Raw genomic sequence first — 13,457 nt, 5'->3', positions numbered from 1 at the left:
CGTGATTTCTGTGGGCAGGAAACACCGTTGGATGCTCTGAGGGGCTTCCAGGTGTGGACGGGGAGGGCTGCTACCACTGAGTTTCCCACGCTGCAGGTTAGCTACTACAGGGCAAACGCAGAACGTTGGTCAAGGTAATGAGGGGTGTCGGCAGGAGGGTCTCTGGAGGAACCGCAGCAAACTGCCCTTTCTTTCAATGTCCTCTATCCAGCCTCCCACCCCAACCCTCCCTCCATCCCCCCCAGGTGACTATAAAGCAATATGGGTACCACTACTTGCCAGCTCTTGTGAATACACGTAAAGGGCAGAAAAGGTTACCTTGAAAGCGGTCAAAATAAAACTGTAATCACATCGGTCAGGCTGCAGCAGGGAGAAATAAGTTATGTTAACCCTGCCCTTGCAGGCTGAGCTGTTGCTGTGGAATGAGGTTGCTCCCCAGATCACAGCCAGGCTTTCGCCTGTTCTTTAGGCGAGATCGCCCCCTCCGTCTACCCCCAGAGTGGGTGGGGGTCAGATTCTGAGAGCTCTTTAAGGAAGAATCCGTGACTTCTCTGAGTTTAAGGAATCTTCCAGAAGAGTAGTCCAGCTCTTTGCCAAGTGATTGGTTTGTTCACGGTCAGTAGGTGCTTTCTTGTGAAGAACTTACCTGTTAGTTTCCCTTCTTCTACTCGGCGCTGTCATCAGGGAAAACTAGAAAGCGAGTCGTAAGCATTCCTCATAAAATAATAGAGGCTGGCTGTTCTCGGGTTCAAATATCTCGGTCTCTATCATTTTTCATGTGGCTTTGTGAAGCACTCAATTATTTGTCCAAACAGGAAACACACTAGTTTGCAGTGGGTCAAGTACTGTCCTAGGGACACAAAAATAAATTACAGCTTAAAATTCAAGCCCTCCATTTATGGCCCAAGGTGTACCACGAGCTGTTTCCCACCACCATCCAGGCTCACAAGCTTTTTCTTTTCTTTATTGTTGAAAGCATTACAGATGTCCCATTTATTTGTTTGTTTCTTTGTTTGTTTTACCATTGACCCCTCCATCCGCACCCACCCTTCTCAGGCCTTCACCACTCTATTGTCTGTGTCCATATATGCATATAAGTTTTCTGGTTAATCACTCCCCATCCAACCCCAACCCCTGTCTTCCCTCTGAAATTCGCCAGTCTGTTCCATGCTTCGATGTCTCTGGATCTATATCAGGCTCACAAACATACCAGCCAGAGCTGGCCATGTTTTCTCTTAACTTTTATGTCATGGCTCAAGTGGCTTTATTTATGGGAAATGACTACTCTACCCCCCTTCTCTTCCTCAGTCTCCCAACTCAGGCAGGAAGCCTTCCCTGACCAAACCCTGCACCCCCTCGTGGTTGGACATTTCCGCTCTCTGTTACCTGAGGGCCTTGTATATATACCTCCTTCCAATTGTAATTGCCTTGTACCTATCTCTAACACTACACTTGAGGTCTTTTATGATGGGAACTGTACTTTACTCTGTAACTTTGCCCCAATGCCTGGTACAGAATAGTTATTTAATAAATACTTCAGTAAATGAGTGCTTATTGTTCCCACGGTACATCCACACATCATACATCCCTAATAACAGAAACAAATTCTCTGATAATAGCTCATTTTTCTCTTGGAGAAGAAAATAATTACAATATAAGTAGTTCATGTTATATTTCTTTTAGGCTATTCTATCAAAATCCTTTTTTTTTAAACATTACATCCTGTTCCTACATTGCTGAGCCGTGCTCGCCTTGGTCAGCTAGCTCCTAAAGGTCTCCCTGCTGGGCATAATGTCCTGCCATTCTCTAGAGCTGATTTCCGCAATTTGCTGAGCTATGATCATCCATATTGAATTTTCATTCTGCTTATCTAAAGCCATATTACAAGCTTGTCAAAACCGTTTTAAGTTCTCAGGCTAGATTTGAAGGTCCTATGTTTGCTCTGTTCATGACAGGATAAGGCAAGGGTAACATACGTGAAAAAAAGAAATTCAAAAACCAAAAGGGGTAAAACACTCTCGGGTTCTGACGTCAGCCTGAGGCAGCACGTGTTCTGAGAACTGCCGTGGCAGCAGGGGAGAGAATGACACCCGGGTTCTGATCTTAGCGTAAGCATTTGCCAGCTGTGTGACTTTGAGTTACCATTTAATACCTACCCTACATACAGTATTTTTCTGCAGTTTTCAATGCTGACTTGATGCATATTGAAAAAGATTTGAGTGTTAGAAAAGACTAAGTGGGAATGTTTTTGTTACTCTTGAATCTTCACCAACCATACTAATTTGCAACCAATGGGAAAACAGTCTCTGCAAAGTCTCCACCTTTTCCTCCACATCTTGTCCTCATGATCATCTTCATAAAATGTTGTTGCCCATGGTTGACCTGAGCACCCAAAGTTCTCAGGTTCGATTCCCGGTCAAGGGAATGTACCTGGGTTGCAGGTTCGATCACCAGCACCAGTCAGGTGCATGCAGGAGGCAACCAATCGATGTGTCTCTCTCACATCAATGTTTCTCTCTCGTTTTTTCTCTCTCTCTCTCTCTTTCTCCCCCCTCCCTTCTACTCTCTCTAAAAATCAATGGAAAAAATATCCTCAGGTGAGGATTAATAATAATAAAAAATAATGTGACCTCTATTGATTTTTGCAGACCTCCAGTTCAGAACTTGACTAAATAATGTGACACACAGATCTCTAAGGGCAAAAGGCTTTTTCATTTCTTGAGGTGCTGACAAATGGGTATGGGGATCACTTGCCTTCAAATATCTTGACACTTTCTCATCCTTTTATTGCTGCTAAGAGAATTACTGCTGGATCCCTCTGACTGGTCCTCCGCAGACTTCTATAGCAGCTTTTACTGTATCCCAATGGCGACTGCTGGTCAGATAGCTTCACCTGCTCACATGCTCACTCACATCAGCCTCTTGTAAAGGTGTCCACTTCCATTTGGGACCAAAGGAAGATTCACTAAGACTCACGCCACTGAGAGATGATGTCTTGTTGCTTTTCTGCAGGAATGTAAGTCCCATGTCATGGAGCCTGGGAGTCAGGGAGCAGCACTGAGTGGAATCTGTGAGACATTCTCCCTTCTCACTTGTTTTTAAAGCGATTCAAAAGACATGGCCATTCGGTGACTCTTCTTGTTATTCACAGGTTTCCAGGCTACACTAAGGTGTTTTATGAACTAGCTCAGAGCATTTATTATATGAACATTGAGTAGCGTCATTATAATTAAGTGCCTGTCACGATTTCCATTACACATCCCTGTTTTAAGGGACATAACACACAGCCATAAAATTTACTTTTGACTGAAACTTGGCATGCCTAGGTCTAATGCCTGATCACACACTCTTCATTAAAAGCACAAAATTTTATTATGCATCCCAAATTCCAGTTTACTCATAACACTTTTATGTTCAGAAGAACAAAGATGCCACTTCTCCACCTCAAAATGGTCTTCAATTGTGTGTGTTTTGTATTTTAAAGCATACAGATGATAAATGGGAATAAAAGTATGCTATAGGGCATAAGAATTTTATAATGTGATTGATTTATAAACCTGATGCTATATTCTCAAGAATTAGCAGTAACAATTATAGCAAATGCTATAAATCATGTACTCATGTAATATATACTAATAAAAGGGTAATATGCTAATTAGACCGGGAGACCTTCCGGACGTCCTTCCAGACAAAGCCATGGTGGCGGGACTGAGGCAGAGGTGGTTAGAGTGATCAGGCCAGGAGGGGAGGGCAGTTGGGGGTGCTCTGGCTGGCAGGGGGTGGCGCAGTTGGGGGTGAGCAGGCCAGCAGTGGAGGGCAGTTGGGGACGATCAGGTCGGTAAGGGGGGTGCGTTGGGGGTGAGAAGGCCAACGGGGGGAGAGCAAGCTGGCAGGCAGAGTGGTTAGGGGTGATCAGGCAGGCACGCAGGTGAGCAGTTAGGAGCCAGCAGTCTTGGATTGCGACAGGGATCAGGCCTAAACTGGCAGTCGACATCCCCCGAGGGATCCCAGATTGGAGAGGGTGCAGGCCGGGCTGAGGGACAACCCCCCCCCCCACCACGTGCACGAATTTTGTGCACTGGGCCACTAGTTGTATATAAATAACCTAAAAAATGACACAATACATTTGAGGCAATTATATCCAAGGATCTACTATATATATATATATATATATATATATATATATATATATATATATATATATCTCCTTTTCTCAGTTTGGCTTTGGTTGAGGGAATGAGTGGGTGGGGAGAGAGAGAAAGAGAGAGAGAGAGAGAGAGAGAGAGAGAGAGAGAGAGAGAGAATGAACATGCTACTTTTGTGGCTGGGTTTCTAGATGGGTAAATATAATACAACCTGAATTTTTAAGAAAAGCCAGCAAGATCCCCATATGTCCTAATCCCTGGAACCTGTGAATATATTACCTTACCTGGCTAACGGGACTTTGCAGATGTGATTAAGTTAAGTGTCTTGAGACGGGGAGGTTATCCTGGACTATCTGATGGACCCAGTGTAATCACAAGGGTCCTTATAAAACAGAGGCAGGCCCTGTCTGGGTAGCTCAGTTGGTTAGAGCGTTGTCTCTATACACCAAGGTTGTGGGTTCAATCCCCAGTCAGGGCACATACAAGAATCAACTAATGAATCAAACAACAAATTGATGTCTCTCTCTCTTAAAAAAAAAAAATACACCATTCTTCCCAGGTGAACAAGCTACATTTGAGGAAGATCTAATATACATCTATATTTAGGATTTAAAAGAGGGAGGAAGGTCAGAGTGAGAGGAGATGAGACTGAAGCAGGGGTCCAAGTGGTGTGGGGTCCTGAGCTTCTAGAAGTTGGGAAAGTCAAGCAGACGAATTCTCCCCTAGAGCCTCCAGAAGGAAGGCTGCCCTGCTGACTCCTTGATTTTAATGCTTCTGACCTCCAGAACTATCTATCTATATATCTATATCTATATCTATATCTATATATCTATCTATATTTTGTATAGATAGATAGATATAGATATATAATTTATAGATATAGATATATAGATAGATATCTATATAATTTGCACATTATATATATATGTGTGTGTGTGTGTGTATATATATATGCCTAATGTGCAAATTGTCCCCTCAGGAGTTCAACCTGGAGACTGGGAGTTCGATCGCTCGCTGTGACATGCGCTGACCACCAGAGAGGCACGGAATGAAGGAAGGCCGGCAGCCAAGGAAGGGAGGCCCTGGCTGGTAGCCGGCAGCCCCTGATCAGCCCTGACTGCTAGCCAGGCCTAGGGACCCTACCCGTGCACGAATTTCGTACACCGAGCCTCTAGTAAGAGAATAAGTTTCGTATCTTTGCTCCACTAAGTTTGTGGTATTTGTTACAGCAGCAATAGGAAATTAATACAAATACTTCAGGAGATTAAAAATGCAGGGAAGAAAAGCACAGATCAAGGCCATTATTTTTAAACCTTTTAGAGTTGTTAGTGTCTTCAGAAACATAAAAGGAAATGCTTTGGGAAAGCTAGTTATTAAAAAATTTTTAAATCGATTTTTATTTCTCAATGATCAACATTTCAGATATTTCATTATCATTACTGGTAAACGTAGCTTAATTGCTCTGGTTCAGAAATAGGGTAACATGGTCCTATTAAATACCTGAGATCTTCCTCCCCAAGTAGTGATGCTGGTGTGCACATCCTGTTGCTGAGCTGATCATGTTGACTTATTGCTAAGTGGAGACTCCTTTATTGTTTGGGAGGATATTGAAAGCATTTTTAAAGTAATCAGTAGGAAGTTTGGGCTTTACATTTAGTGAAACCATGATCTTTAGCTCTCATCCACCTTGTAAGTAAACTGCTTCCGTTAATGCATGTAGGGCTAAGCAAATTTTATTCACTTCTACCTTCCTAGCAGGTGCATATCTGATCTAGAAGCCCACTCCCCATAACTACATCCTTCGGCCAAGAGAAAACTGCCAGTCCTCTGCTCACCTGTGTGATGCCCCAGCTCCTGACAGAACTCTAATGCACAGGCTGTCCTGGGTGTAAAATCGTGCTCATTCACTTCCTTTATCAAGTAGTATCAACAAATAACAGGCTAGGTGTTCAGTTACAAAGATGACCAGATTATAAAGGTGATGACTGTTAATAATAATAATAATAATAAAGGTGATGAATCTCCAAATTACCCTAACTTGTCTTAGGCCCCAAAACCATTTCCCCAACTTTGTATATTGCACTGGCAATAATACCCCATAGGTAAAGTAAATTATATCCCTATTCAGCTGGAACCCTGGTGCCCCAGCTGCAGAAGGAAGGCATTCAGACCAGCACGCATGCTCCCCTGAAGGGAGCCAGAGTTTCTGGAGGCCTGGGATAAGTACACTGCACATCCATCTCTGAAGCCCTCCTCCTGAGCCATACCCGTTGATAGAGACCCAGGTAACAGGTGATGTGCAGGCAAACAAATAATTGTGTTAATCGTGTACCAAAAGCAAACAAGAACAACAAAAACACAAAAAGGCAGAAACACAAAAGGCTCAGAAAGGAGACCTGAGACTTCTATGGCTTCATTGTGTGTTTTAAAATTCTATACGTGACCAAATGGGACTCAACAACTCTTTCAAACCATAATTGGGCCATTAGATTATTTTTACCTGGTTTTATACTAAATGGATCCCTAGGTAGCTGAAAATTGACCTGAATACATATGGGGCCCTGTATTTGAAAACCCTTGGCACCAGTTGCACATTATGTGCTACTCTTATCCCCTTTGGCCTTATAACAGGCTTATTTGTGCGTGTGTCTAATCTCCACTCCTGGATGCAAGCATCCAGAATCTGGATCCGGCTAGGTGACTGGTGGTTGCACAGTTAAGTATTTATGGGAAGAGGGAGAGGGAAGGGAAAGAGAGGAAGGAGGAGAGTCGTTTAGCCGCTTCCATTTGCCTTCACATTTCCACCGTGAACAACAGCTAAAATAGGAAATACACTTGACATTTGGCTGCAGGGCCCAGCTCCCCTGGCTTTTCTGATTCTGGCTTCACATGTTACAAAGAGTGGCCCCAGGAGTGGTCACGCTCTGCGGTGGCCATTGCTCTAGGCAAAGTTTCGGATGATTCCAGAGACTTGGTCACTGCATGCCTCTGGGTAACCTGAGGCTGGCAGCTGGTGTGCCAAGGCAGATCTGGCTAACCTGAGGTTGGGCAAGAGGGGCAAGCTGATGCCACAGCCCTTGTCTCCAGTTGCGTCTTCATTTTCCAGTGGGCTTCGTTGCTGGGTCTCTGGATTGCACATCACCCGAGGTGGGAGGCTCCCTCCCCCCGTCCTTACTGTGGGAGGCAGAGTGTTGATATCAAAATCAATCCGAGTTTCATCTTAGGTGGTAAGTCACGGAGGTTCCCTGGCAAAGTTCTTCCCTCCTTTTGTTTGATGGCCATCCTGGATTTTTCCGTTTCTCCCTCAGGAATTTTTTCCCAGATTTACCAGAGCCATTTAAGAGGGAGAAAATAATCATTTGTATCGATCACCTCTCCCAGGAAGCCCTGAGGCTAGTTCTGGGCACTGCTGTGGTCCACCAGGAGATAAATGTTAGTGATCATTATTGTTCCTCTTGAGTTATTACTGTTATAGGTTGTAGGGAATTGGGAAGAAGCCCGCTCACACTCTAACATTTCAGGGCCCTGAGCACCATTGAGGCAAGGCTGCCTTCACTTGGGACTGAAGTATTAACAGCAGTGGCTGTGGTGGCAGAGCGCTACCTTGAATTCACAAAGTAGAAGACCGCCCTGGGTGGGCACCGATAGCAGCCGTAGTAGCATAGCGAGCTATGGCTCCGTTGGGGATGGATGGTGCAGGGTCGGATGCAACGGAAGCAAAGTGGCACAGGCCTGGTCCACTGAGCCCCAGGTTTTTGCCTTTTGGGTCTGGGAGGTGCTTCCTCCACTCAGTTTCCTCTAATTGCACTGGCCTGGGCTCCGAGGGCAGGGTAGGTGGCTGCTGTAAGCACTGAAGAACTGGCAGGAACTTCTGAGATAGGCTTGTAGTTCTTTTCCAAAAATATATTTTTACTGATTTCAAAGAGGAAGGGAGAGGGAGAGAGAGAAACATCAATGATGAGAGAGAATCATTGATCGGCTGCCTCCTGTGCGCCCCACACTGGGGATCAGCCTGCAACCCAGACATGTGCCCTGACTGGGAATCTAACCCTGACCTCCTGATTCATAGGTCAACTCTCAGCCACTGAGCCACACCGGCCGGGCTGTAGCTCTTCCTTAAGCCACTGACGGTGGCCTCCCGCTCCTCTAGGAACCTGGAAGCCTGCAGCGAGCAGTGTACTGAGACCGCAGTGGGACTGATTCAAGGCCGCCTCAGTCTGCACTCACCCTGCAGCAGGGCCCTGTCTGAAACAAGGTTTCCATTCACACCACACCTGGGAGAGGTGTGCCCCTGCCTGCTGCTACGAGTTAGGACAACACCTGCGAGGCTGGCCATACTTCGGAACATCTGTCTGCCTGGCACACCGGCACAGGCACCAGACCTCCTACCACCTCCTCTTCCCCTTTCTGAAGCCAGCCATGCGGGCCCCGCTGTGTGCTGCCAGGGCTTCCCTCTTCCTCAGTTTGCCCAATGTTCCTCCTCTCTGTCTTGCCCCAGGAATGGGCAGACTTGGGGTCGGGGACATGTTCAAGTGTAGGGTAGAGGGGGGCTGTCTGTCATGACAGAGGAGGGTTCCAGCCATACCTGCCACCAGCCACTTCATCTTTGTCCAGGAAAGAGTTCACTCTTGTAAACTCTCTATCCGATGTGGAGGAATGAAGGATCACTTTCTAGGGGTCCCTCCCCTTTCAGGAGTTAATCCCTGAAGCCAAAATGCATGATCCGGGGATTCAAATAACCCCAGAGGAACCCGCAGCCTGGAGCTCAAACCCCCACAGCCTCCCAGGGGGTGCTCCCAGTGTGGTCTCCTTGTGACTGAATCACAGATTCCACCAGATCTGTAGCCCACATCTAGGTTAAGATAAATCTGACCCAACCCCACCCTCTGAGTTTCCTCCTCCTTCCTGCTGGTTTTTTTGGAGGTTCCAAAGAGAATTTTGCATTTATGGCCCCACTGCCATCTCTCATCACCATCAGCACTCCCATCCGACCCTGCACCATCCACCCCCGGCGGAGCCATAGCTCACTATGCTACTACGGCTGCTATCGGTGCCCACCCAGGGCGGTCTTCTACTTTGTGAATTCAAGGTAGCGCTCTGCCACCACGGCCACTGCTGTTAACACTTCAGTCCCAAGTGAAGGCAGCCTTGCCTCAATGGTGCTCAGGGCCCTGAAATGTTAGAGTGTGAGCGGGCTTCTTCCCAGTTCCCTACAACCTATAACAGTAATAACTCAAGAGGAACAATAATGATCACTAACATTTATTGAGAGCTTACCACGCTCTGTTCTGAGCACTTTTCTTGCATTCACTCATTTCATGTTCACAAAGACTCTGTGACATAGACTCTGTTACTACCACCCCATATTACAGATGAGAAAACTGAGGCACAGGCCAGTGGGGAGTAGACGGAGGTTAGCAAGGATGTGTATCCTTAACCCCCATGCAATTCTGCCACACAGGTGTGTGTGCCAGCTGGTCAGAGCATAGAAAGTTTCAGCAAAAACCATTGTGCTCCCTTCCAGAATCTGAGGAATACAAAGGGAGGTAAGGTCCCAGTCATCATGACTGCCCCCTTTTCCTTTGTTTGTTTGTTTTTTAAGAATGATTTATTGATTTTTAGAGAGAGGGAGAGAGAGAAACATTGGTGTGACAGTGCAACATCAATCAGCTGCCTCCTGCACGCCCCCTATCCAGGATGGAGCCCACAACCCGGCATGTGCTCTTGACCAGGAATCCAATCTGGTGCATGGGACAACACCCAACCAACACCAGCCAGGGCTTTCTTTGTTTTCTTAAATGCCTCAGAGCCCTCCTTTCTCCTCCCAATCCTCCACCCTAAAACATGCCTACATCCTGGAACCTCAAACATAAACATGGCTGACTTTTCAGGGAAATCACTGGTTCTCTCAGTAGATTAGTGGATGCACATAGGTGAGGGGAGGAAATGTCTGCACTACCCCACACACACATACACACCATTCCAGGTGTATCTGAATCTCCACCCCAGCCAACCAGGACCTCCTTCAGAAAAACAGGGGTTATTTCATCACTATTCACTAAGGAGCAGATGGCAACACTTTAAAGTCAAATTTCTGATAAGCCTTTGTCAAAGTGATTATGTCTCTTCCCCCAAGAGCAGGTGTTGTTGAGAAAGCAAGTTAAAGAAGAGAAATCCAGAACATTTAGGCAAAGTTGGCCAAAGCAGCCCATATCTCCCACTTTTGCACTGTTCTCATCAAACATGACAAAAAGATCCAGTAACTAGAAAGGACTTGGCATCACCGTGGTCCAGTGCAGCTGGTTGCACAGAACTGGTCTGAAAAATGAAATGATTCTTCTATTGTCTGCTTATGGCTCACTTCAGATAGAGAATACAAGAGCAAATGACATCCTTCTCGGCTTCTAAGTGATTTTATCTCGATGCCTCTTCCCTGTGTAGCTTCTTCCTTCTTCCACAGCCATCCCCAGTGCCGTCTCCAATCGCTTTTAGCCTTATACTATTTTGCATTGAAGCCCATTAAATGCAACCCATGTTATACAAGCCATTATTTATTCTCACATCAGAACACTGTGGGTCACCCACCACATGCTAAAGAGAGAAAACCCATCAACAAATAGGCCCTGTCCATTCAGCTTAATTGGCATTTCCATTGTCTTTAACTAGGGTCTCTGCGTAACAGTGTCCACCAGGAGGAACACCCATTGGCTGCTGCCTGGCTTTGCATCCATAACTGAGCGCCATTTGACCAATGCTGCGGGGTTTTGTGAGCGTGTTTCCCTCCTTTGTCAATGTTAATGCAATGCCAAGTGATAAAGATGCCCTTTGGCATTCAACACTCTTAGCCTTTAATAATCAACACTGTCTGCATCTCAAATTGCTGCTATACATGAACAGGTTTTAGTCAACCCCTGAAGCGAATATGTACCTTCTCATTATAGGGCAGCGGTGGTGAGAAAGCAATTCACTAAGCCATAGGGTTGGCAATCACCCATATTTTCTGCTATGAGTAAATAACTTCAATTGATTTAATCATAAAAGAATAACAGGAAAACTACATTGATTTCCAAATCCCTAATGTGAACATCAGACTCTATTGATCAGCCTGCATGCAAGGATGTTGTAGCCATTTGTATGAACTCAAGAAACATCAATACTTGATCATTACTCCAACAAGAAAAAATGACAATTTGGGCCTATTTCAAAATGGATTGAAGTAATATTATGCAGGGTGATTGGGCAATCTAGAGTGATATAAGTGATAGTACGCTGTAGTACTCATTAGGTTAAAAAGAACAAAATCCATAAATTCTCGTGCACAGTCCTCTTGTTAATTGTAACAGGTCATTCGCATTCTATAGCAACAGTAATGACACACCAGACCTCTATTTCTATTAAAGTAACCAAATGGGGTTGTCGAAAATTCATTTGTTGCTCATGTAAATTTAGTTGCTGAGAAGACCTGTCCACATAGGAAATCTCCTTATACCTGGAGAAACTGCAGGTTTTGTCTCAAACTACTTTAAAAACCATGTTTGTTTTCCTGGTGTTGACTGATTAATTGGGGTTTAGAAGCAAAGTAAAAATTCTTTAAGAGGAATATTTATAGATAAAAATGTGAAAAAAGAAATAAGTGTATTCTTTATTATAATGTAGGAGAAAGAATGATGGACTGAGGAGTTAAGTAAGATTAGTCTGGCAGTGGCAGGAAGGTAAGATTGGAGAGCAGAAAGCATGGGGTCAAGGGATCCAGATAGATGGCCAATGCTGTAATCCAAGAATGATCTGGTAAGGCCTTGGCTGGGATGAAGAGATATGAAGACATTTCAAAGAAAGATTGACAGGATATGAATACTAAATAAAGGACAGAATCATAAAGTGACTAGGGGGTTTTGAACTTGGTGATATATATATTAAAAAAAAAGGAAAGCTTTTGACAAGATACATATATTGAAAAAAGAAGAGCTAGTTTGGTTCTGAAAATCTTGAGTTTGGGCTGATTGCAAGATAGTGATGTTAAAATGCTTTGTGGGGACAGATGAGAATACAGGAATGCACTTAGACTAAAAGGAATGATGCAAAACTATAGATTTGTGGGGGCGTCTGCATTGAAATGATGAATAAGTTAATAGAATGAAACACAGGAATAGTAGAAAGCCCAGAACTGAATTTTGGAGTATAATATCTATTGTTAAGGAGCAGGAAAGACCAAGAAAAGAAATAAATATAGAATGATGAGTGTGAGAGAAACCAGAATAGTGTGGGGTTCTGCAAGCCAAAAAAAAAGAGCCAATTCTCAAGACCTGAGCAGTCCAGAAGTACACACACACACACACACACACACACACACACACAATGCAGCAAGGAGGAGGAGCTCTGAGCAAAGACAGAGGCTTGACTGACATCATTAGTGCCCTAGGTCTGAGCAGAAAGCATCCGAGTTATAGCAGCTAATTAAGATTAAGACGAGATTAAGAGTCAATTGGGAGGGTAAAGTAAAGGCAAAAATATAGAAATCTGGCAGGAAGTGGAAAGAAAAAATAAGATACTGGTGAGAGAAAAGCTATAGATTCAAGGAAAATTGATATTTAAAAATATATACAGGGTGTTCCAAAAATATATATACACTTGAACAGCTGATAGCCCAATTTTGAAAATGAAATGTATTTTAATAAACACTGCCTTTGTAATTGTTCAAGTGTGTGTATACATTTTGGGAGGACACCCTATATATGAGGAGCCTATAATTTTGATAACAGAGGGCAATCAGAGGCTCCGGGAAAGAGAAAGATTGAAAAGTTCTGGAAAGGGAAGTGAGATCAAGTGTGGAATCCACATTGTAAGGTCCAAATTATGAACATGGCCCACCCTTGGGTCACCAGGGGTCCCCATAGTTAACTTTAAAGAAAGAGGCGTGTTTATTTCTTCTGCCCAGCATATCTCCACCAGGTTCAAGTGCAAAAAAACACTAAAAAATAAAAAATTAGTTTCAACATCGGTGTTTTCCATGATAGACTTTATTATAGACTAGTGGCCCGGTGCATGGATTCATGCACATTGAAAGGAAATTAATTAGAAGAAATATTTTAATATCACTATTCGCCCTTTCTCTATAATAGAGGTGTCAACCAAATTCATGATCAACGGTGACAAATCGAAACACACGAGTGCGATTGGCGCCAGCAAGAGCTTTACATGTATCGTGCATGTGCGAGTCAACTAAGCCTTTATATAGATAGATAGATAGATAGATAGATAGATAGATAGATAGATAGATATAGATATAGATATAGATATAGATATAGATATAGA

Source organism: Cnephaeus nilssonii (genome assembly GCF_951640355.1).
Source record: "Cnephaeus nilssonii genome assembly, chromosome: 12".
Classification (NCBI taxonomy): domain Eukaryota; kingdom Metazoa; phylum Chordata; class Mammalia; order Chiroptera; family Vespertilionidae; genus Cnephaeus; species Cnephaeus nilssonii.
This window is presented reverse-complemented; position numbering follows the sequence as displayed.